This window comes from Falco cherrug, chromosome 1 (assembly GCF_023634085.1).
Source record: "Falco cherrug isolate bFalChe1 chromosome 1, bFalChe1.pri, whole genome shotgun sequence".
NCBI classification, from domain to species: domain Eukaryota; kingdom Metazoa; phylum Chordata; class Aves; order Falconiformes; family Falconidae; genus Falco; species Falco cherrug.
In genome coordinates, this window is record NC_073697.1 from 24,821,052 (window position 1) to 24,845,533 (window position 24,482).

The following is a 24,482-nucleotide window of genomic DNA, read 5'->3' on the forward strand; positions in this document are numbered from 1 at the left end:
CAGTCCGCAACCCTAACGCTTCCTTTTCCCTCTGTAGCAAACTAGGTATTTCAGAGTTTTTCTTGTTGATGCGGGGCATGACCAGTGTAAGACTCTTCTCTGGTGCAAGGTCTTTTGCAGCAGGTTCTGTTACTGTAACACGGGAGAGCTTTTAGACAGTCTTAGGAGCTGGAGAGTCTCTGAAAGCAAGCTCTTGGGTTTTCCCAGGTGGGTGTGAAACCCTGTGCCTTGCAACATGGTTGAAAGAATACAGACGTCCAGTGGAAACCTGTCTATTTTTGCCATGTGTTATTGCTTGCTTAATTGGTGCTATGTCGATGATTACAGGGTGATTTCATGATTTTTTTTTTTTTTTATCCTGTGTGTGATCTGTCTAGTCTGTGCTAGCATATTACAGTTACTTCTTGGATAACATCAGGCTTGTGGTTTGTTGTCAGTGGCAAATGCTCTTGCTGAGCCAACTTTTTGATCTATTTAAATCGTTAACATAAGTGGCATAACATCTCCCCGGAACATTGTGATAGCAAGATAAACTGTGTTTGGTGTTAGGAAAAGAAAGGTTGTATGTCTGTCTGTATCTTCCAGAAACTGTTGAATGTTTTTAGGCCTTAATCTGCAGCCATAACTACCCAGCTCTAACATGCAATTATTAATTGGGAGCGGAGCCAGCAAATACTGCACAGTTGGAACTGATATTCTGAGAACTGTGGAAAACAATGCTAGAGAGCAGAGCAGCAAAGGGAATTGGTTTGTGATAACTGCGTGTACAAGAAACAATGGGAGAGAGAGGAAGATAGGGGATGTGTATAATGGCTTTGTGTTTCCCAGAGAGACCTAGTTAGGAAGATGTGGAAGAAAAAAGTCTTTGAGTCATTCCCTTTTCCATATTGGAAAGCCTCCTAAACATGTTGTCACAAACCATCTGCATGCTGAAGATGTGCAATTTGATAAGGTATGATAGATTGTGTTATAAGTGTGACAATAACAAGGGGCATGTCTGAACACACAGCAAATATTTTCCTTCTCCTGTGGAAAATGTTTATGCATGAAAGCAGGGTTTAGCTTTTGACAGCCAAAGTAGTAGATGATGACATCAAAAGCAGATGCCTCTTGTAAAGCTGATTTCTTGTAAGTAAATGAATAGTTGGTTTGTGCAAAGTTGACGGGTGAGAGGAAAAGTGCAGGGAGTCCCTTGATATCTGTGTGAAAGTAATATGATTTGCTAGTACGAGAAGGTGAGTGACTTTGCAAAATGCAAGTCGGTGAAGAGCGAGGTCACGCAGGAATCGGTTGATGGTTAGCTCTCAATTCAAGAAGGCCCGCTAGCTGTTTGGGACCAGCAAATGCTTCTCAGTGGAGTGGGGGAACTGAAGTGCTGGGATGTATTGCTTATGCCACAGGAACGGAAAAGATGGGGCTGGCAAGCTGGGGGAGAGCTCTGGAGATCTGAGGTGGCTGCAACAGCTTCCCCGGCAAGACTGTGTCACAGGGCAATGACTGCTGCTTGCTGAGAGAACTTAGTTTGTCCTCTGCAAGAACTGCTGCCCCGCACCCTGGCTTTTTCTGCTGTTATCAGCTGCATCCTCTGCCTGCTCCCATCCTCCAGCACAGATGTGACAGGGCTGGCTGGGGTCTGGCCAGGAAAGCCTGCGTTAGGATGGAGCATGCTCTTCCCTGACACCCTGGCAGGGAAAATGGCCTGCTGTGAAATGGCAGCTTGCTGTGGGAGCGCTCAGGACTGCTTTGGGCTGTGGCACAGGTGAGAATGCGAGAAGCGTAACACTGGCTTACAGCCAACAGTATTTCTTCTTAATGTTCTTCCTCCTTTTATTCTCTTTTCCCAGCCCAAAGCATGGGAATGTAGTAATTGCATTTTGACCCAGTTTCCAAAATCACTGTAGCATAGACTTTGAAGGTGGGGGGAAGCACTTAAGAATGAAAACTAGCCATTAGCTAGTACCAGTGGGACAGGAACATCAGCAGGCTGCTAGAGGTATGCACTAACAGGCTTGCGGAACAACTGTTATCCTGCAGATTTTTAAGAAGGAAAAGAAAAAGAAGTAATTGCGTTTACATTTTTTTTGATATTTGATCCCTGATATGTGAACCTTACAAGGCCGAGTTCAGGTTGACTTCAGATGAAGTACTCTAAGCATAGATGCTTGTGTAAAGTGCCTGGATTTTCAAAACTTGGCTGGGGATTTCATGGCAGCCTTTCTTGTGGTTATTTCTGGCACCTCTGGCTGCCAGTTGGAACATGGGGCTATAGATATGTGTGGAAGTGGAAAGGCATGGGTGTGAGCGCTTGTGTGGAGTAGGAGCCTTTTAATAGAAACAGGCTTGGTTTAAGATGGGTTTTTGAAATGCGCAAAGACTTGGGGAGCAGATGTAAGTATGAAACCAAAACCAATTTCCTCATTCCGGCTATTAATACAAGGGGGTGGGGGGAAGGTCCTTTGAAGTGATTTCAAACAGCAATTAATATCTCTTGGAATCTCCCCATCAACTCAGTGAGAAGTCTTGATGTGAGAAGGAAGTTGGGATTTAGCCTTGCAAAATAAGACGGACAACAAATTAGAAAGAAAAGACCAGAAGATGTTGTCCTGAGCGATGGGAATACAGTTTCCCCCAACTTCTGCTGCATCGGTGCTCTCGCTGCCTCTAATGCCACCCTGTATCAGGAGGCTGCCCTGGCCTGGCCCAAGTGACAGTCCCTGTTCCTTTTGGGCAGGGAGTTGTAAAAATCCTCCTTGAGGAGTAACGGGAAGCAGCTGTGCACCGCCAGGAGAGGTTACTCAGATATTTCTTGGTGGTGTGTGTTTGGGGCCCCCTTTGCACGCAAGCGCTGTTCCCTTGCCTTCCTAGTTGAACCCAGCGGGTGCCTCACAGCCTAGCATTGTCCTTGCTCTCATTTCTGTGCATGTGTTTTACCCTGGCCGTGGCTGCCCCCGAGGTTTTGGGTTGCTGGTTTGTCTATTGGATTGTGTCATGGACAATGTCCCAGAAGCGGATGCTCCAGCTGGAGAGTTGGTTTCTGCATCTGTATACTGCGACCCTCACCCTTCTGGGACTCGCCATAATATACATTAAGCGTTAATGCATTTCAGGGGGTCAAAAGGTTGAGCTAATGCTACTTCTAGGGCATACGTGGCACTTGGAATTGCACAATCAGCCGAGGAATACCACCAGTGCTTAGACTTGCATTATGCTGCCCCTGCTGCAGTTGAGAGAAACAAAGGGTGTTAGTGTCCTGGGCTGCATCTTCCCACCAAAGGCAAGGCTGAAAATGAAGACAAAATCATATCCTGGAGGGCAACCTGTTGCTGCTCTGCTGCAGATAATAGCGGTGTAAGAAAATACTCTGCTCTCAGAGGAAGACCTGGTAGGTGCCTTGAGGACGTCCTCTCCCTCGGTGGGGAAAGATGGGAGCTTTGAGATGGGATGGTGAGCATGGGGGGAAAATGCAGGTGAAAAGTTCAGGACTCTCAGAGATGGAGATATTCCGTGTCTGTTTGTATTAATAAAATGATATGTGAGATTCTCCAAGGGAAATATTTTATGCTGGTGCTGTGTAAGCATAAAATGAAAACTTGCCCTTTGACAGCACTACTATTTTCTTAAAATGCTCCACCAGAACATGCTGTCCCTTCATATCTGTCAATACTCTGTTGTGCCCCAAGTTCCATAAAGCACACAGAACAAGATGTTGTCTCAAGAAAGTTGTCTCCTGTTGTTAACATAAATGTTGAGGTGAAGCCTGAGTTTATTAGTCTTTAAGGCAGAAGATATTGTTTCTGCACGTTTTTACTTCACACAGCGCCTTAATTTCTGTTAGTCTTAAGCTGATAGGCCTTCGGTTTGTTTTGCTGACTGGAAGCTTGTAGAAGCTGAGGCCAACCACATGCTTCATCTCCTTCTTGTAGGTGGCAGCCTGGACCCTGATCTGTTCTTGCAGGTTAGTGCTTCGCCGCAAGGCTCCGCTGCCTGCCCTCACTGCTGTGGGCAGAGCACCGGGCAGCCCTTGCCTGTGCCCTTCTGCTCAGCAAATCGCCTCTTTCCATGGAGTGGAGATGGGGCTTTGCTCTGACATGGGCTGTTGGCTGCAGCCTTCTATAGGTGCTGCTGCCTCAGGTAACCGCCGGAGGCTTTTAAATAGGTGGTTTCAGCAACAGGACTCATGGGTGGATTTCTCCTTGGTGCCGTTCCCCTGAGCTCGCTGGTGTTGCCTTACATGAAGTACACAGCTCGGCTATGTTGGGAACAGTGGTTGGAATATCCGACAGAGTTGGCCAGGGAGGGGTTTCATGCCTAACAGAATCTATCCAAAGGTCTTCAGATGGAGCACGTTGCCTTTGGATGACTTCAGCTCGGGTTGCTTCTCCCTTCCTTCGTGATGAATCCCTAAGATCTGGGCTATTCCTCATCTGCCCAAGCTTGCAGAAGCTGTTGTAGAAGGCTGCTGGGCTGGGAAGAGCAGTGAAAGAGCAGCCAGCTCTCACCGATGCGTTTTCCCTCCTAGCCTCTTGGCTTTCGATGAGCAGTCACGTCGCAGGTAGCTTTGTCTCCTGCTTTCCCTTTCCTTGTTCCTACATTCCTTAAAACTGCATTACAAGGGGTGAAGGGCTCCAACAGCAGTGCTGTCCCCTCACGAAACAATGCCATGAGAGAGGGAAGCTGCTGGCAGTGGGTTTTTGTGAGGATTTTCCCATTGCAAAAATAGTCCCCTAGCACCTGAAACCTTTTGTGGGAACGCTCCCTGCCACAGTAGCAAAGGTGTCACAGCTGCTGGGGTGCAGACTTTTCTTGCCCAAGAGGGACAGGGCAAACCCCTTGCTACTAACTGTTCTGATTGTTTCTGTTGTGATTGTGCATAATCTCAGAGTGAAAAAGAAAGAAAGCATTTTATGTGGGGATTGTGTGGTTTTTTTGGTTGTGATTTTTTTTGTTTGGGTTTTTTTTTTTCCCTTGTTTTGGCTTGGGCAAACATATTCATCCAATTTTACTTGCACTCTGCACTTTTTCTTCCCCCCCCACCTAGGATGCTGTGCTCTTCAGACTGTCCTGAAGTGCCAGAGACCTTTTGGAGTTACATGTGCTCCTGGGGGATTGTTGTTTGCTATAAAATACTCTGTTTCTGTTGGAGCTACTAAACAAATAATTTAAAAATCATTCTGTCCTCAAAGCTTTATTTATAAGCACCAATTTCTGGCTAAGTATGACCTGCCAATGTTTGTTTTTAAATGTTTTGTTTAGGATACGTTTATATAAAAGAGTAGAGAAAGAGCAAGAGATGTGAAAATCCAAAGCAGTGAATAATCATGGTGCTGTTAAATTTTCTGAAAAGAAAAGCAAACTTTTCTGATGACCCAGGATAGACACTGGGATAATAAACTGTGAAGCCCTTCCCAAAGGGGAAAAAAAAAAATCAAAACAACAAACCAGCCTTTGGTATATAGTGTTATAGACTGTGTCTGGCATAAAAATGGCCTGGAGTTTAGAAGTGAAGTGACAGAAAGGAAAATATGTTACTTTATTGCAAGTACCAGTTGCTCCTGTGTAGCCTTTTTCCCTGTATCAAGAGGGCCCCCCAAAGGGGGAAAAATAGGTGACACTTTGAGAGGTAATCGATGGGAACACTGTTGTTTACTGGGAATAAAAAGTCTGTGTTATTACAACAGGAAAATGGTTAAAGGCAAAGAGCTGAGATGAAGAAGAAGAAACATTCAGATGAATATCTGTTGTTTAAATTGGCTAAGTAAAGGAAAAAACAATGTTCCAAGAACAATAACCTAAACAGTACTGGAAATCAATTAATGATTAATTGCCTGGAGCTAAGCAATAGAGATCTCCATGGACTTTACTGTGTAGTTTCCTGTTGTGATAGTTTTATAGCTCCCCCCCCCAATATCTATCACAAGACATCACCTGAGAAGGGACACTCAGATGTATGTATGGTTGGATTAGGTAGAGAAGTTGGTAATTTATCAATACAATAATTGTGTTACTGTTGCTGCCTTTAGAATAAGAGGGAGCCACCTCTGTCTTGACTTTGTGGCTGTTGTAATGACAAACGTGTTTATCAAAGGCATTTCCTATAAATATTCAGTTTGTGGCTTATACCATCAAAAAAGTTTTCTTTTGTTTCTTCAGACTCAGCCATAAGCAAAGCCTTTCGGATCCTGCGGCGGCATTCTGGATGCGCTTGCCTTGTGAGAGCATTCCGCAGCAGGAGGCGTTCTGCAGGGAAGTTGCTGTCTTGCTGTGGCACGCTGTGTTCTGGATTTCCTGCTGCTGCCATTTGGCATCTCTAAAACCCTGTGGAGGTGTTGCAGAATGTTCCATCTTGATGGAGGCTTTTGTATATAGGGCATCTTTTGAAGAAGACTGTACTATCTGCTCTTGGATGTTACCAGCCGGAAGGCTGCTAGGTTTGAATCTCTTAGCGAAGCTTAGAGCTCTGTCCCTTGGGAATAACTGCATTGGAAAGAAAGTTCCATTTCAGGATCACCTTACTGTGTTCCACCTTTCAGGGGCTTGGCACTCCGGCACAGTTATGTATCCAGCTGATATTTTTATGCATCAGGAAAAGATGTAGTCTTGAATTAAGAGGGTCACAGTGACCTGCCGTTCAATCTGCTCTTTCCTGCAGGATACTCAGTGCTCGAGACCAGATGCTATCAGTGTATGAGAGGCAAGGATTCAGTTCTAGAGAAGCAGGCAGAGTTTGTTTTCCTGATGTAGGTAGCCTCCTAACATGAATGCCTGTCACCCTCAGCTTGTTGGAAGGTGTCTTCCACCAGCGGGTAAGAAGGCTTACTGAGGGGGCTGCTGGTTTTTGACAGCAGGCTGTGGTTTTTGTCTGTTAGTCATGTTGGTGGACTTGGCCTCACACTGAGAGTGGGTGGTAAGATTTCTTCGTGTCCTTCCAGTAGGCAATAAAATGTCAGAAGTTTTCCTGAGCTGGTGCACAGTGAGAAGGATTGTGGTAAAGACGAGGGTTAATGCTTTGTGAGCGTTTCATGCTCAGAAGAATCACTCTGGACCACAGTACAGGTGCTGTACGAAAGGACTGGAGGGCATGTTGGCCCGTGCCTCTAAGCTCTCATGTTTTTTGACCCAGGGTGCTGATAACTGAGGAATGAGGAAAAGAAACTAATTTAAATGACAGCTAGGGGAGAAACTGGGAGGAGAATAAATCCTCCTGATGTAAACACCACTGCCCTTGTTAGCAGCCCCCTATATCTGTCATAGAGCAGACAAGCACTTCCAGTTGTGACCCATTTAGGTACAGTTAGCCTTGTGCTACAGGGGATTGCCTTTAGCCCTCTGATTTCCCTCCCGTCCTGAGATGTGAAAACAATCCATGTCCCTTCTGACCTGCTTTCTGCATGAGCTTGCGCTGAAGCAGGGAAGAGGCGATGTGTTTGAAGGTATACAAGTGCTTCAGTCAGCTGGGCTGCTCCGTTCTTCTTTGGCCTTCTCCTCCTTCACTCGTTCTAGAGGGGGTGAGTATTTTTTGTTTCAGTATCCCAACAGTTGTAGGTGGCGGAAGCGTGTGTTTCGGCATCCTATGCTCTGGTGGTTATTGTGGGTGTATAAACAAACACACTTTCTTTATTTTAACAAAGCCCTGTGTTTCTGGCTCTTTGACCAAAGGCTGGTTTGGCTTTACGCCCTCTAGCACTGGGCAGGACACAACTTCAGGCGTATGAAATCAGCTTTCTGCACTGCTCCCCAAGGCGCTCGAGCTGTCCTGCAGAAAGCCCAGCTTGCTTGCTGCAAAGGGGTCACCAGCCACTTACCCTTCTCGGGGTGGGGGGCTGAAGCTGGGGTTTGTGCTGGCCCCGCTCTCCCCGGGAGAAGCGGGGTTGCTGATGGGGCAGGTTCCCAGCACGGGCCCAAGTGGCACCGCAGCCTGGGGCTGGCTCCCTGCTGGTGCTGCTGCTGCCCTGGCACCCGGACAGCTCAGGGGCTCTGTGCAGCCCTGCTGTTACTGGATGTGATGGGCACAGTGGGGTGGTGCGTGGGGGAGTTGCTCGTGCTGGAGATATAAGGCATGTTTTTGCGAGGAAATATGAGCGTTTTAGAAAATGCAGTCCTGGAGGTAGTAGTTGGTAAGAGACCTGCAGGTCTCGCTTACAGGTCTGTACAAAGCACAACCTTGCGCTGCTTCCCAGGCGAGCAGAACACAACACTTACATTCATACATTCTGATCTCCAAGTGTTTAACCTTCCAACTTTAACTAGGGATCTACTGAAAAAGCTGTTGAGACAAATACACTGTGCTACCAGCAGCTGCCAGAAGTGCTGGAAGGTCCCAGAAGCAATTGACCCAGACAGTGAAATCCCCATAGCTCTCTTCTTTTGATGTGAGTGAATAGACCATTGTGGCCTATACGGCTATCAAAGTGATTCAGGATTTCTCATTGCTCTCAAGCAGATGTGATGTATTATTAATGATAAGCACATCAAGCACACATGGCAAAAAAAAACCCACCACCCCTTAAGCCTCCAGCTTCAATTTTGTCTTACCTTGGCTGGAAGGTTTTCAGCACCTCCTGTTTCTGCCTCCTTCCAAAAATGAAAGTATAAGCCAGCGCACGGGAAGTCAGTGGGAATTTGGCAATTTTCTTCTTAGAGCCCCGCGTGTGGTTTTGCAGCAGGTGAGCAGACAGGAGGCTGAAACAGGACTCTTGTGGAGTTTGAAAAGTCAGCTCCCCATGGAATACTGTTTTCACAGCTAACTGAGGCAGAACTATTAGAAAATGCAGGACCTGCTAATCAAGTTTGAAAAGCCAACCGGTTTATTTACATTAGACCTTGAATAGCCAGCTATCAGGTAATGCTTTGCTGAGACACGGGGTTGTATCTAGATTTCCTGGGAAGCGGAGGGAAAGGACAGGTGAGTCCTGATTCTTGGTGACCTGAACACAAGTAGGGAATACAAATATGAGAGCTACAAAATTGGTTCTTGTGGTTGCCCTTAGAAATCAGTGCTGTGGGCTAATTCAGCTGTAAGACTAAGGAATGCAATGCAGGATTTTGTTGAGTTCAACAGCTAGAATGAACTGCATACCTGTATCTTTATAAAAGAAACCTAAAACACCCCGAAACCTCAAGGTCCTTTGGAAGAGCCATGATCCAGGATTGAGTCCCGAAAATAGGTGTGATTGATTTTGTGGATGTGAAGAGGATTACTTGCAGGCACAAGTGTGTTCAGGGTTGAGCCTGCTTTTGTAAATGATGACTTAGCACTGAGGGTTTGTCAACAAAGGAGAAGCTGCGGCAAGCCTCTTAGATAAGTACAACTGCAGTCTCTCTGCACCTAGTTCTTTCTATTGAAACAGTTTGATCCTCTGAAACTTCCTGACTTAGTCTGAATTACTCCTGACTTAATCCAATGCAAATAATTTATCGCTCGGTAGCCTGCACAAAACCCTGGAAATGCAGAAGCTGCCAGTTTTCATCTACTTCAGCATCGTCTCTGACTGACAACGCTGTGGTCAGCATGAGCGGCTTCTGAGGAATCTACCAGAAAAGCTGTGAGATGTATTTATGGAATAGCCTGCCCACAGGGAAAGTTTTACCCTACCGATTCCACTGAGCATGTGCGTTTCTGTATCCTCTAATTTTTACCATCATCTCTTTGGCGGTTCTTACAACCCGTAGACGTGTTAAATGCTGTCATTGACAATGATACCTGATGCGACCCCACAGGCAAATTGTGCGCTGGACGAGAAGGCAGAAAAATGATTTCTGTGTAGCAGAGGATGTTCAGCGGAAGGTGGCATCCTGTTCCGTGCCATTGTGGAGACAGGCTTCTGTGGCCTTGGTCGTGAGAGGGAGGTTGGCTTCAGCAGAGGCTGGTGGCACACCTCATCACCAAGCCTCTGCGTGCAGGGCTGAAGCCAGCCGGCTGGGAAGGCAGATTTAAACAGCTGGCCAAAGACTCCCCAAACAAAAGTGTTTCTTTGTTGCCTGTTCCGTGAATGGAAAATTAGCGGGTTTTAGTCCTGAGTGATGAGCTTATCTCTGCTTATGAAATCAAACAGCAGAAATATTGGAAATGTCTGGGTAATTTTTAAGAGGGAATATGCGGGCCAAAGATGTATAAGTAATGCCAAAAGGTATGTGTATACATTATGTTGGACAAGTCGGCTCTAGATGATGGGTTTTTATTTTGTCAATCGCAATGACAGGCAGGATTATTGGGTCCCTTACCTGGGCATTTCTCTGTATGCAGAATGTACTCATTTTCAAACTTGGCCAAGATAATTGTCTTGGCTTTTTATTTAAGGGCTCCTGGAAAGTTTTGATAGGGTTTTAGATCATTGAATGTTGTGATGGTGTATTTAAAGACTGACTTAAAATCATCCATCCTAATGTCAAAACATTTTTTAGCCATAAAATTAAATGCACAGGTTGAAAGTGGCAGTATTTTAAGTTTGTGAATTGTAAGGAGGTGGAATTGGTATGGGAGTTATTTAGATTTGTTGCTAAAATAGCAAGTTAAGAGTCAGCTGCTGAGAACCATCCAAGAAGTGCTTTCACTGAGGGAGCTAAACACTTGGGGTGGGTGGGGGTAGCCTATAACCCCCCATAGCTGTGTATGCAGCAAGATGCAACAGCAATCCTCTGAACTAGCTCATGTGCCTTTTCTTGCTAATGTGCCTTTTCTTCAGAAGCTTCTCAGTTCATTTATAAATGGAAGAGAAGTTGGAGGTACGAAATAACTGGGATACCATCAGGGAGTTAAAGCATGAAGAGTCATCCTTCATTCCAAGCAGTTGGAAGAGAGGAAGATGTATATGTACAGTTGTTTATGTTTAGAGTTGAACATACAAAGCTGCTCAATTGATTAAGTGCTTTGCTTTTGTTAATATGGGGACTGTCATTAGTTCAAATGAAACATAGCTTTAAGTGATGAAAGTCATGGCTATGCTGTCAGTCACCCACTGGCTGTTTAAGAACAGGTACTTATGGAATCTGATTTATGAAAAGGGGGCAAAGGAGCCCAAGCCATGACCTGTTCACTCACGTGCAGACCATCAGTCTGGGATCTTTCAGGAAAACATTAAAATGGGGGCGAAGGCTCAGTGGCTTAAAGGCAGTTTTCAGGGGCTGGGGAAAGTGCAGAGGTGACAGCAGCAGAAGGGAGAGGAGTCCAGGCAGGAGGTGACTTCTGTGGTGCTCTCACTCCAGCCTGCAAGTGCTGCGGTTTCTGTTGCTGCTGCTTTTTTGCCTGTCCAATGGATTGCATATTATTCCCTAATACTGAATTTGGATGGGTGACAAAAAGTGGAGCTTGGTAGTTGAGGAGTAGCTGAAGAGGCAGTGCCTGTGTGGTAATGGTAAAACCTTGCTGGAGAAGTGGAGTTTCCCCCTTCCAGAGCTACAAGAGGCTCCTTTGTGCCCCCAAGCCTCCAGCTCTGCTCCGCTGATGGATTGCTCTTCTGCCCTGTCGCTTGTGAGCCTTTTACAGAGCAGAGCCCCCTTGTTTAAAAATATTTTACAGACCTCGTCACCTTGGCCTGGACAGGAAAGCCGAGCACAAGAGCTGCAGCTTTTACTGAACTAGATGCGGGTTATTGGTATTAGTGCTCTATTCCAACACCAGTCTGGAAAGAACTTGGAATTCCAAGGGCAGTTAGTGTAAATGGAAGCGTGTACAGGACAGAGGGGGGAGTGAAACTACACCTGTGGGCAGCAAAGGTGAGTTGGTGGTTGGTGAGCCCTGCCACACTGGAAGCCAAGGAAGAGCACTACATACAATGATACTTCCTTGCAAAATTATAACGAATGGACCAAATGATGTTTTATATGGAGTCCCCTCCCTTTTTTTTTTTTTTAATTTTTTTTTTTCTCTGTAGAGCCAGGATGGTAGCCGGGCTGCTGTCAGGGGTCGGGTTCTGGCTGGGACAGTGTGCTGCTCTGCCTGCAGCCTGCCCGGGGCTGCGGTGGGCCGCTGCTGCTACTTCTCCGGGCTGCCATCCAACCCCCCCTGACCACAGGTGGCCGGCATCCCTCCCGGGGGGCATACGACGGCACACACGCTCCGTGGGGGTGGCCGACATCCCTCCCCGGGGGGAGCTGACACGCTCCAGGGACGGCTGGCATCCCATCCCTCCCGGCGGGGGACACGGACACGCTCCGTGGGGGCGGCCGGCATCCCTCCCCGGGGGGGGACACGCTCCATGGGGCGGCAGCGCCGAGGCTGCGGGGCGGGGAGGGGTGGCTGGAGTGGGGTGGCTAAAACAAGGGAAGAACTAAGCGGGGGGAAGGGCCGGGGCCCAGCGGGCAGGGCCGCCTCTGCTCCCCCGCCCGGCGCCGGGGCGGCCCGGCCGGGCCCCGAGCCCCGAGCACCTGCCCGGGCGGGCAGAGCGGGCCGCGGCGCGCAGCCCCGGCAGCCCCGCAGGCTCCTCCTCCGGGCTCCCCGCCCCGGGGCCCCGTGACGCCGAGCGGCGGCCACACGGCCGGGGAGGGGATGGGACGGGATGGGAGCGGGCGAGGGGACGGCCGAGCGCTGCGGGCGGCTTTAAATGCGGGCCGGGGCGGGCGCCGCCAGCACAGCCGCTCCGCCTCGCCGCTCGGGCCTGCCGCGGGCGCTGCGCTCCCGGCGCCCACCGCCGCCCTCAGCCCGGGCCCCGCGGGCGGCCGTCGGCCCCGCACCGACAGCCCGGCGGCGGGCAGCCGTGCCGCCATGCCCCGCGCCGCGCGCTGAAGCCGCCCCCCCGCCGCCGCCCGCTCCCCGCGGCCGCCCCGCCCGCCGCCAAGCTGGAGGAGCGCCGCAAGCCCGAGCCCCGGAGGTGAGCGGGCACTGGCGGGGGGGGGCTGGGGGGGCCGCGCACCTGCCCGGCCGCGGGGGGGCTGCCCGCTCCGCACCGCACCGCTCCGCACCGCTCCGCACCGCCGCAGGGCACCGGGGGCTCTCCCGGCACCGGGGACTCTCCGCGCCGCGGGGGTCTGGGGGCTTTCCTGGCACCGGCGTCTCTCCCCGCCGCGAGGGGTACCGGGGGGTCTCTCCCTGCCGCGGGGCGCCGGGAGCTTCCCCGGCACCGGGGTCTCTCCCTGCCGCGGGGGCACCGCGGGCTCTCCGCCTTCCTGCCGGTTTTGCCCCGCCGGCCGCGCTCCGGCGTTCCCGCTTGGTGCCAACTTTAACGGTGCCGAAAAACTTTCCTTGGATGGTTCGAGTCCGATGCTCGGTAGCCACCGGCGGCAGCCGGTTCCTGGGAAATCCTGTTTCCTCCCGAGTCCCTTCACGTTCTGCCCGGTACCGGCCGTACGGGATATTCCCTCGCCCGGACCAGCTCCGTGCCGCGGGCGAGTTGCCCGCCGGGCACCGCGGCTGGCTGGAGCGGGGCACGGACACCAGCCTTCAAGCAGCCTTTTGTCCCTACCTCGCGCTGGCTTGGTTTTCTGCCTGACGAAATGAATTTTGAGGGATTTCTGCTTTGGTAGCAGCGCATCCCCTCCGCGCGCTCGGGAGAGCCGGTGGCCTCGCGTGCGCCCGCAGCCCCGCGGCGTGGGCACGGTGCCATGGGCCATCGTCCCGCAGAGCTGCCCCCCTAAGTAGGGTGAGGTGTGTAAATCGCCACAAAGTTTGGGCCCTGGGGCCCATCCCAAGAGCAGCAGCTCCGATGGAGAACGCTCTGCAGACTGGGGATACTTGCTTTTTTTTGGTTTTGTTTTTTTTTGTTTTGTTTTGGGGAGGTGCGGTTTACTGTGCATGGAGCGCGACTTTGAGCTCAGGCTGCTAAGCTGCTGGGTGCCTTTGTCGTTCTGGTTATTCCTGAAACGTACGTATTTTCCATTAAAAAAAAATAAAATTTGGCTAGCTGGTCTTAAGGTACGCAGAGTCGCGTATTGTGTGTGGGAATAGAATTTTCTACTTAGGAATTGCTGATGTGATAGTCTGCGGGAATATGCCTGGTTCTTCTTTTGGTTGATAACCAAAAGGAAATTGTCTGTGTGTTAAGAGCAGGGTACAGAGACACTCCTGCCCCCCCAGCCAACCCCCCAGCCCTGTAAGGCTCCCAAACCCCGGGCGACCCTTTCACAACAACTTTTAATTTTGTCATAATACTTTCCCATCATATGCAGAGTGATTAATTGGGTTGTTTTCTCCCGCAAGTATGCGTGCTCCTGCTCACACGCTGGCGTGTGTGTGAACTTGTTGGTGTGTGCCCCCCCCTCCTGCCCGCTGCAGAGCGCCAAAGCCAGCGCTGAAAGCCCTTTCCTGGTGACTCCTGTCATGCCAGGAGGTCACAGTGTTCAGTTTTGCAAGGCTTTATTTCAGCCACTGGTTTTATTTCTCAGTAACTTCACCTGCCTGAGTGCCAGTGTGATCTGAAGGGCCACCGCTGGGACAATCTCCAGCAATGCTTTTTCTGTGATTACTCCCCCCCCCCCCTCCCCCCATTAGATGCAAATGTGAAATAAGCCTATATTTTTAAGTTTTAAAAAAAACCACGCCAAACATCACGGGAAGGATTTGCTTGTAACTCATCCCTTACTTCTGCCGAGTGTGAACTTCATGGGTGTAAAAGCGGTGGCTGGGCTTGAAGGAAGAGGCTACTGTGAGCTGCGTTTCCAAGACTTTTAAGGGGCTGGCAACTGTGGAGGAGTGGCCGATAACCTGGGAGGAACTGGCAGCGTGGTGTGTTGCTGCTGTCCAGAGTTGAAAGTGGGGTGAGAAGGAATTACGGGCTCATTTTTTTCTTTTTATTCTTTTTTTTTCCCCCGAGGGGAGGAGGGATGAAGTTGTCATTGTGTGCACAGGGCATTCCTAGCAAGTTTAACACCCTGTAGACATCCATTCAGCTCCCAGTGAGGTCTGCAGCTCGTAACTGTGAAGATTTTTCCTTTAAGCTTCCATGTTAGGATTTGAAATCTTGAAACTTTTCTGCAGTCAGAAAACACCTTTGTGTACCGGCGTTGTATCGTGGCATTCCTTGCAGTGGGTTTGTGAAAGGAGGTTTGTGGAGGAGCTTTCAAAACGTGCTTTCACAGTCCTGCAGTGGGTGTAGGGCAAATGCTTCGGTTACTGATGCCTTATGCTGATAAGAAAAGGTTGAATTCATCCACAAAATGCAGTTCAGAGAAAATTGTCCTTGTGAGAAGGGAAAATCCGTAACTCCTTTTGTTTTCTCATCTCCCTACTTATCAGAGAGGGCGCCTTGCTCACGTACACGAGAGCTCTTCCAGCAGCAATGCAGAAGCCGTTTGTGTTTCTGTCTGAAGGATTTTTAACTGCACTGCCACCTTGAAGACCCATAGTAAATAACAAGCTGGAAGGTGTTTTGGGCAAGGTTGTGAATGAAAATTGCTGGGCGAGAGAGCAAAGAGGAAAACTAGGTTTATTTTTTCTGCCAATAAGTCTGCAAACAGCTGTTTCCAGGTTGCAGTTCTTAAAAGTTGGAGATTCTGTCCCGCCGGAGAGAAGCGGTTGCAAAGGCAAGGTGTTGTCTTGGCTGAGCAAAGATACACGGGGTGGAATAGCTGCTGCGGGAGGGTGGATGTGTGAAAACACTTATTCCCCTGGGTACAGAAAGGGATGCTACTATGTGCCTACGTGCTCGTTTGTTAGCATGGATTTGGTAGCCTTTGGATTTTTATTTTTTCATTTTTAAAATTTGATGACGCTGTTATACGTGTCACTCTCAAAAATAGCAGAGCTTTTACTGGTTTGCCCTCGGATTCCTTCTTCTGGGTTGGGAGCACCAGAGGACTTAAGGATGCCTTGTTGCGAACAGCGTTGGCAGTGTTCTGACTCTGGTGCTGTGGCATTGGGTTGTTTCCTCTGTGGTGCTGGTAAAAATGACTTCACTGCCTTAGTGAGATAGCATCCTTGTCAGGCGCCAGCGACCTGCCTTTCATACACTTTGTGCATTAGGTTTAGAATTTGAACTCTTGCTTTGAGCAAATTAAAAGCATTCTGATAACTACCGTTAGGTTTTCTCGTTCGAAGTCAATTAGCTGCTTCCAGCTTCAAATGCATTTAGAAGGCTCAAAAGGGAGTGCTCTTTCAAAAGCCAGTAATAGCAGTTTACAGTTAATATTGATAAAGGAGCACGTCTGTGTCATCGTGCTACTTGGGGTGGAAGGAAAGCTTCTCTTTTGTGCTCCCTCTAAAGAACAGAACTTAAATGGGGAGGCAGAGGTCTCACTCTGAACTATCTTTCACTGTGTGTCTTGAAATGAAAATTCAGCAGTAAAATTACCAAGGGTGCAGCGGAGCCCTGCAGCCGTTCAAAGCAATGCTTCTGCCCCCCTGCCCTTGCACTTGGAGTTGCCATAGCATCTCCTTTCTACCCGAGTTTGCTCAGGATTGTGTGCAGTTTTGAGGCAGGAATGCTTTTTATTGCTGTTGGACAACGTTGAAGACAATGACGGCACCCAAACAGCCTGTGGCATAACTAAAAAGCTACAGAACTTTAAAAATAATCAGTTAAATCTTGCCGTAGCCTGCCGGGGTGCTTGCTCTCAGGTAAACCTCTGCCATCGTCCCTCTAGACCTTACCGAATAGTGGCTTCCTGGAGTCGCCATAGTCTTTCAGGTAAAAACTTGCACGGAGAATGAGCTCAAAGATGCTGTGATGTGGAGTTAACTGTTAAGCTGTGGAAATGAGTGTGTGATATTCGTTACGATGAGATATCCCCTATGGAATAATGCACTTAGTGCGGGACTGCGTGCTAGCTGTGCGGGCTGTCCCTTGTGCCAGGTGTTTCTAAACGGAGTGGCTGCATCATGTCCTGCCGAGCCGGGATGCCCCACGGTGTCGTTTGTCCTCTTGTTTTTCAGTTGCCTAATTACATTAATTGAAGAGGTAGAAGTGTCTTTGAATTACTCTCCTGCAATTACTGGTTTTTCACATAAGGAACTTCTGAAGTTGCCACAGGGGCTGTCAGTGGGAACAATGCGCGTGAATTTTATGGGAGGAATAGCAGAAAAATGAGAGAAACCTACATCTTGGTCCTTGGCATTGTTTGGTTTGGAATTGTGGCTTTCTGTCCAAATTTACAGCCGTGAAAATAAAAGGGGAGCAGGACTCATAGCATACGATGGTCAGCTGTGATCCGTGCTGCTTGGGTATGACCAATCCTTCCGAGCACATCAGAGCACATTGCAAATGGCCCTATTTTTAACAGATTTTTCTCACCAGAAAAATCAGGAGAGATGATTTGACATCACCAAAATCGGAATCCTTGTAATTTGCAGCTCAAATGAATTTTCAACATCCAAATTCCAGGAATGGGTGCCGTTAGTGCTAATTCTGCTGCAAAAGTAAAACAAAGATTGAAGGAGCATTTTTATTTTTAAATGTGTGTGTATATAATATATATATGTGTGTGTGTGTGTAGAGAGAGGGGATGTGGCTAATCTATGTATTTACTACTGCTAAGGAGACCCTAAAAGGAGGGGAGGAATCTTCCAAGTCACAGCGTTTCGAACCTGAGCTTTATTATATAACTGCATTTATAGGGGACCAGGGTCATTCTGTTCTGCTACTATATAGTGCCTGCTTGCTAAATACTGTGTATTAAATCTGACTCAAAATAAGCCTTAATTTTCCTTCCGTAAGCACTGATCAGTTTTTCAAGACTCACTTTAAGATGCAGGATGTACGGAACTATTTGCTGGTGGGAACTGTTTGAAATACTTCTTTTAAGACTGAGGACTACTAAAGTCACTTTATTCTGTTATTAATGATAATTATAACAAGTGCTTCGTTCAATTCTAATGTTACCGTAATAAATGAAAATATTTAAAAATATTCTGAAATGCAAAATGTTGGCTTGATGAAAGCTATAATTTTCTTTGCCTTCTAAACAAATTATTCCTGCAAAGTAAGGTCCGTGGTGACTATTTTGGCTGAGTTTCAGAGGAGAAAAGCTTGGATCCAGCCAGAGACTATGAAACAAATTGCATTTCTGTATAAATTGGAGCAGGTTTGCCTATGTTGCTCCTTTTTAGACCCATTTCAAGGACTGCTTTTTCAGCTTACTCAGTTATTATTTTCATTTCCTTTAGCTACGTATTTCTTTGCTACAGTTTTTTGTTTTTTTGTTTTTTTTTTTTTTATGAGGGTGGTTTTGAACTTTGGGTTTTTGATCTGTTTGAGTGTTCCTACTGCTAAATCTGGAACTCGGATGTTTCCATCATCTGCCTGGCTATGGACACAAAATAATTGTGGGTAGAAAACTGGGCTTAGAGCTATGGGGGCAGTGGTGGGAATGGTACCTCTTTTGATAATCTGTGCAAGGTGGCTGCTGCTGCTCTGTGGAACTGATGAAACAGCCCCAAATGTTATGGGATTGTTCCCTGGTGGAGATTTAATTGTGTTACAGATTTTTGGCTTTTCACTTAAAGTTCATTCCTGTGGTATAGTCTTATCTTTTTCTGCTACTGTTTTCTGAGCAAAACACGCAGACTTTTTGATTTTGATGACTCTGCAGATGTGTAGCCTTAAGTCAAAGACAGCGACTGGAGTCATGCATGTCAAGTAATTATCTTGGACAAAACATGGCAAGTTTTAATGATTTTTTACGGTAGGTGTGGAGCCAGAACTTGCCTATCTTTTTCACTCGTGTGTGCAGCTTGAAGATTATTTTTGCCTTAAGACTTTTTTTCAAGTTTTTACTTCACCGCTTGGAGGTTTACTGATCTGGGTCTCTAATTTCAACTCTTAACCTTGAACAGAAGATTGCAAGAGAGAGCTGCTTTTCTTGTACCTGTGACTATGTAACACTTCAGCCCTTATTCGTAAGCATAAAGGTCTTTCTCCAAGGTTGCGAAGTATGAGAAGACCCTGTGTTTAGAATGAGATTGGGAAACAGTTGCTCAGTAACTCAAGGAAAAGTAGCGTTTGAGGGTATTAAACCTGCTTTACTGCGCTGGCATGGGATGGAAGCGTGTTTCTCATTTACGGGAACTGCGTGTGTGTGTTTAGGTGTCACCGTTGGCAAATTTGGTGTCATGAAACGGATTTTACCCAAAATCTTGTGAAATTTCAATAGTCTGATATCACTTCCATGCCTGACAGTTTGTGCATTCAGCAGGCAAACAGCACAGCTAAAGAACAGCAGCTTGGTTCAACAGACCAGCCTGTGTGTCCTTCTAGGCAGAAACAATAACGGCAATGAGAAAATAGATGGGTACTTTGTTCTCTTATGTCCCCAACGAAGCTTCGTTCCAAAGCCTTAATGGCACAATACAGCCTGTACTGCCCTGGGGGTAGTTCCACGTAAATTGTTTTAACATCTCATGATCTGTTCGGCTGGGTTTGTGAGTAATAACGAGGTGTGGAGGAGCGTCGTCCCGGGCACAGTGTGAACGTGGTCTACGGCAGCGGTGCTGGCTGCCTTTGTAACGCTGCTGAGGGGTAAGCTCACGAAAGGCACGGAGGTGGATGGGGTTTCAGCGTAGTCAGCGTCTGTATCGCTGCATAGGGAAAGCTTGGGAAGCTGGAACCATGCTGCCGGGGTGCAACAGTGTGGCTGACATTGCCGCTGATGGTACAGCAGGCTCCAATTCTGGCATCTTTCATGGAATCATCGAATCGTTTAGGTTGGAGAAGACCTTTAAGATCATCGAGTCCAACCTTTCTTATGGTTCATGGAACTTTTGTTTCCATGGGGCTGTTGCTTTAATCCCACAAAGCACTTCAGCACAGGTGACTTCTGGCCTTGGAGCAATTCAACTGGTTGATTTTTAAGGCTGAGCTGAAACGCTGTGCTGGGTTGAGTCCTGCATGGTATGAATGGGAGAAACGTGTGGTGAGATAGGATGGTGAGCGGAGAGAAGGGATCGAACGGGGCTGGAGGGATGTAGGAACAAAGTCTAGGTTGCAACCGTAAGCTGCTTGCAGGGTGGGGTTGGAAATCAATGGAAGACTAGTGCAAAGTCTTCAGTGTCTCTTTGATAGGGACTTGCAGGGTGCTGTTGGAGAGAAACTGCAGAATAGAATATTTGTTTAGAAAAGCAACAGAGTATTTCAGTGGGAAGGGACCTCCAGCAATCGCCTAGTCCAGCTGCCTAGATTGTGTTTTCAGTCAGAGTTCACCTGCAGCCCTGTCAGATGACATTGCTAATTTAGTTGAAAAAACACATCTTGAACAGACAGGTGGTGTTAGCAGAGTTTTAACTTTAAACGCTTCCCATTGCAGAGTGAGTTTGTGTCTCCAGTGTATTACTGACACATACATCACCAAAACGTGCTTGGAAAGCAAAGATTATTCTCACTTAGGAGCGAGTACTGCTACAGGAATGCGAGATATGCAGAGATTTTCCCATAATTGTGTAAATGATTCTCACTCAGGATAAAATAACATTTGACATTTTCTACCCTTTTGTGAACGGTGAGCGATCGGTTTATCTATCGAAAAGCCGCAGCTGGGTTTTAGAAGGAAAGGCAGTCTGTCTCCCACAGCGTACGCCTTCCGTGCTGGACCAGTTTTGAGAATGCCTTCTGTGGCATGGTGTATGTTTTACTTAACCGTGCCTGGGGAAGTGGATTTGGACACCTTACTAGGGTAAATTGGAGTCCTGAATATGTCGGGACATGTCGGACAAAAGAAGTGTTTCGGTTAGCTTAGTAGAGAAGGTATGTGCCTCGTCAGTTTGGAGCAGGCTTCCTTTGATTAATGCATTAATCTGCCTGATGCTTTGCTCTGCTTAATGTAGATAGATTGCGTAACTGTAAAAAGAACTAAAATAAAGTTTTGTGAAACCTTTAAGCTGAAAATAGATCAGTTGAAAAAGATAGAGTGCTCTTCTAAGTGGAGTGTTATACGGATGAAAAGATAAGAACCGTTGGAAGAAAATTTAGCTAAGCTTTGAATGTAAAATGAAGGCTGAGTACCCGGCAGAGTTCAATGGATGGCTTGTGTCACTGGGATGCGTGACTGTGACAGTCCGAGGGGGCTGTGGGGGGAAGGAGGGATCTGCATGGCACTGAGCTCTCTTTGGGGGTGGCAGAGTCACTGGTGTGCTTGAAGCACGGGTCTCGCAAGTAGGCTTCGATGTACAGAGCCCGACGGCTCGAAGCCCCGCAATGCACGCTAGGAGCGTCACTGCGTGGCGCCTGCTGAGACTGGCCGCCCGTTCCTGCTGCTGCGCCGGAGAGCGCTGGCCTGTGTGCGGGACCTCACTGGTGTCTGGCAGTGAGGATGAAAAGTTGGGTCTGCTGGGCTTTGTGGTAGGCCCTGAATTTTCCACCTTCTCCGAAGCTAAGCCTGGGAGCCTGCTAGTGTGGAAAGAATGCGAGCAAGTCTGGGCTTGAGCGCAGGCTTGGGTCCATGCTTCGCTGACAATGCAGGCAAGCCCAGGCACCCTTCCTTGACTATTGTGGGCACTGAACTACAACCATGATGCTCTGACTACTCGGTTTCATGCCTTATTCCTACTTGCAGTATAAGCTAAAGGAGCAGGCATGTAACTGTGATCATCACACTCTGGGTTTAATCCGTGACGGACACTCTGGACCTGTGAGTAAATCAGTGAAAGAGTAGGAGTTGCTGCAAAAGAAAAAAACCTCCATATTTCCTAAGTTTTGTTTGGATCACCCATCATCCTCCCTTTGCCAAAATTGCAATGTATAATTTTTGTTGAAAGAGAATACACTGCAAAACAACTCTGTGGAAACCCCGACTGTATCTTAGAGTGTCAGAATCCTCTCCAGACAGTGAATAAAAGGAGATCGTGTCTCCAGCTTTTAAAATAATTACTCAAATTAAAGATCAAGCTAGAAGAGCCCAGAGCCAATGCAGTTCACTGAACCTTAGGTATAGAACTTAATTTATTAAAAAGCATTGCAAAAACAACTTAAGCTCATCATGCTCAAAATATATCTCCTGGCAAGTAACCTGAATGTCCTCTGAGCCTTCGGTGGTGGAGAACAGCGGGAGTGCATAGAGATTTCTGTGAACTCTACAAATTTCTGTAATTACTTTTCTACAAATGGAGCCACCTTTCTTGAGCCTGTTTCTGCCTTTTTAATTCTAAATGATGAATAAGACACCTTTGCATTAAGTATTCCTGGTACAAGCATTTCCTGGGTTACAAACAGCTTAGTATTTTCCCGTGGAGGCTTGAAAGTAACTCAGTGAAGGTACCTAGCATTTTTCATGAAGAGGTTGGTACGCTTCTGGATATGACCCTTAATTTGAAATTCTCGGTAATGTCTACGAAGTCTTGAACTATGGTATCAGACTGACTTTTCTGGCTCTGTTCCTGGACCAGTCATTCCACTTAGCAATAAAAAAATGCCAGATAGCGGGTGCAGATAACGGGATTTAATATTACCGTAGACTATTTTCCTTTTACCTTTAAACAGCTGTGTTGCAATTAGGTGCTGGGCATAAAGCTGTTCTTTGTTAGCAGGTGTCTCCAAGAAATTTGCGATTACATGAAGATTTTACAAGCTGGGTTTGGTGGTAAGTGGTTATACCCTCTAATTAAGAAAGTGCCTGCGGCTGATGACTGGGACACTGGTGACTCGGCCAGAGTCACCGAGGAGTATCTTGTATCTCTTTTGCTGACCGAGGCCCTTATCACCAAAAGGACAAAAGGCAGCTTTGTATCCACGCTGTTGAAAATGAGCTGGAGTTGGCCACTGTTGTGCTCTCTGCTGGAATGGAGGCTTCTGGTTAAAGATGACTGGTGAAATTTGCAGGCAAGTACAGCACCCAAGAATACTGCTTGGAAGGATTTCAGTTGAGTCGGGGATGAATCGGGACAGCTACGGAGAGGCTAGGTGATGCCACTTTGGGTAGGTTGTGCTCAGTGGGTGCTGGTCACGCGTGCTGCCTTGCATTGTTCTCTCCATCCCCAGGCACGCTGGCTTGCTTGGTGGCTGCACCCCATACACCAAACTGCAGAAATGCTTTTCATCTTCTATTTATTTAAAAAAATAAAAAAGATCAGTAGGTCAGTAAAACATTTCCTTGGCCCTGCCGGCTTACAAGGGAGTGTAAAATTGCTTTATCCTGCTGTGCTTTATGAGTATACATTAGCAAAGCAAACAACTGTTTCGAGCCAGTTTTTAGAAGTTGTTTTTCTGAGGTTTCTTCCCAAGGAATGGCTGCCTGCAGTTTTTTAGGCAGATGCACATGAGAAAGAGGATGAAAGCAGGCAGCGGGTGATCAACATGAGCAAGGAAGCTTGGTCTGGTATGCTGGTGTGTCAGGTCTTGGCATGCAGTTCCTGGCCCGTTACCTTCATAACTTGACTGTCATGGGCACCAGGCATCATTCTCCTGCTTTACTTAACAGCAACCCACACGTTGTTCTGTTGCGGGCTGCGTATCACGCAGAGCGTGTTAACGTCAGCTGTGGCTCTTGAAGATGCTCTTGAGCGTTGAGTTCATAAGGCAGAAGTAGGAACTCTTAGAGAGTTCAGGAAGGCAAGGAAAGAGAATGAGGGAGCTATAAAGTATTTTTAAAATATATCTAGCTCGTGTTAAAATGCCACGGCTTGAAACCCTCACTGATAGAGGGCTGAGTTGCACAGGAACCTGGGAAATCTCTCCTTTCTGAAGAGAGCATTCTAGGGATGTCGGGGCGGTTGGTGTTTGGGGAGTAGTGCTTTGTTGTGCTACTGAAGCAAGGAGGAGCCAGCTGCTGATGCAGTGAGAGGAATTCATTCCAGTGACAAACTTGCTCGAGTGGCTGGAGAAGTGCTGCAGGAGTCTAACATGAGTAGCCTTCCTTTGGTAAAGGAAAATGCAAGCGATCTTAATTTTTTAGGCTGTTTCTATCTGGAAGAATGGATTTTTATTTTTTTTATTTTATTTTATTTTTTAATATATTTTTTTATCCCCCTAAGTCTGCTCCTGGAGTGGATGACATTTTTCAGACATTGTTCTGTAAGAAACACCTACACTGAGATTCCATTTCTTCTCTTGCAGAAATCTGCTTGGTCTTCTGGACAAGCTTGTTAGTCTTTACACTAATGTTTAGGTTTCTTTGGAGGACCCAAGACCTCCTGCCAGCGGTGCTGCTTGTCAGCATCGCTGTGCCCCTACCAGTTTTTTCCCCTCAAGTTGTTCTTCCATGGCTGTGGGTCACTGGAAAGGAGTTTATAAGAAGTAGGTACGAACACTTTCTGCCAAGAAACTACTTCTCAGCGCTTGGGTTATTATTTTGTTCTCAGTCTGGTTTTAGGCTGATATGAGGAAGTCTATTTTGGGCTGCCCTTAAATGGATGTCATCTAGAGGACAGTCTTGTTAAAACTTGGGAGTTGCCTGCTCAGCAGTTCAACGATGTGCTCTTGGCTGTGGTTGGAGGATACAGTAAATCCAGCTTTAGGGCACTTAGAACCAAATTAAGAACATGACTCTCCCATGAAGCGAAATGCCAATCCAGTAGCAAACTCATTTTGCTGGTAAAGTGAGTGTGGTGATTCTAAATGGATCGACTTTATGCGGGATCATGCATTGTCTGCTTCTACCGCTCTGCTTTTATGCTGCATCATGCTCCTCCC

At 47.4% G+C, this 24,482-nt stretch overlaps 1 protein-coding gene across 3 annotated transcripts in view; it reads left to right on the forward strand.

The window, feature by feature from the left end:
* The window catches only part of SLC4A4 (solute carrier family 4 member 4), a 236,856-nt gene that overhangs the window by 36,273 nt on the left and 176,101 nt on the right, over positions 1-24,482 (forward strand). Inside the window, exon 1 of one of the 3 annotated variants that reach the window (XM_055700700.1) lies at positions 12,495-12,806. The exons of the other annotated variants lie outside the window; for them this stretch is intronic. The gene's annotated coding sequence lies outside the window, so the exon portion shown is untranslated. Of the gene's footprint in view, positions 1-12,494; positions 12,807-24,482 lie in introns of those variants that run through there. 3 annotated transcript variants of the gene reach the window in all.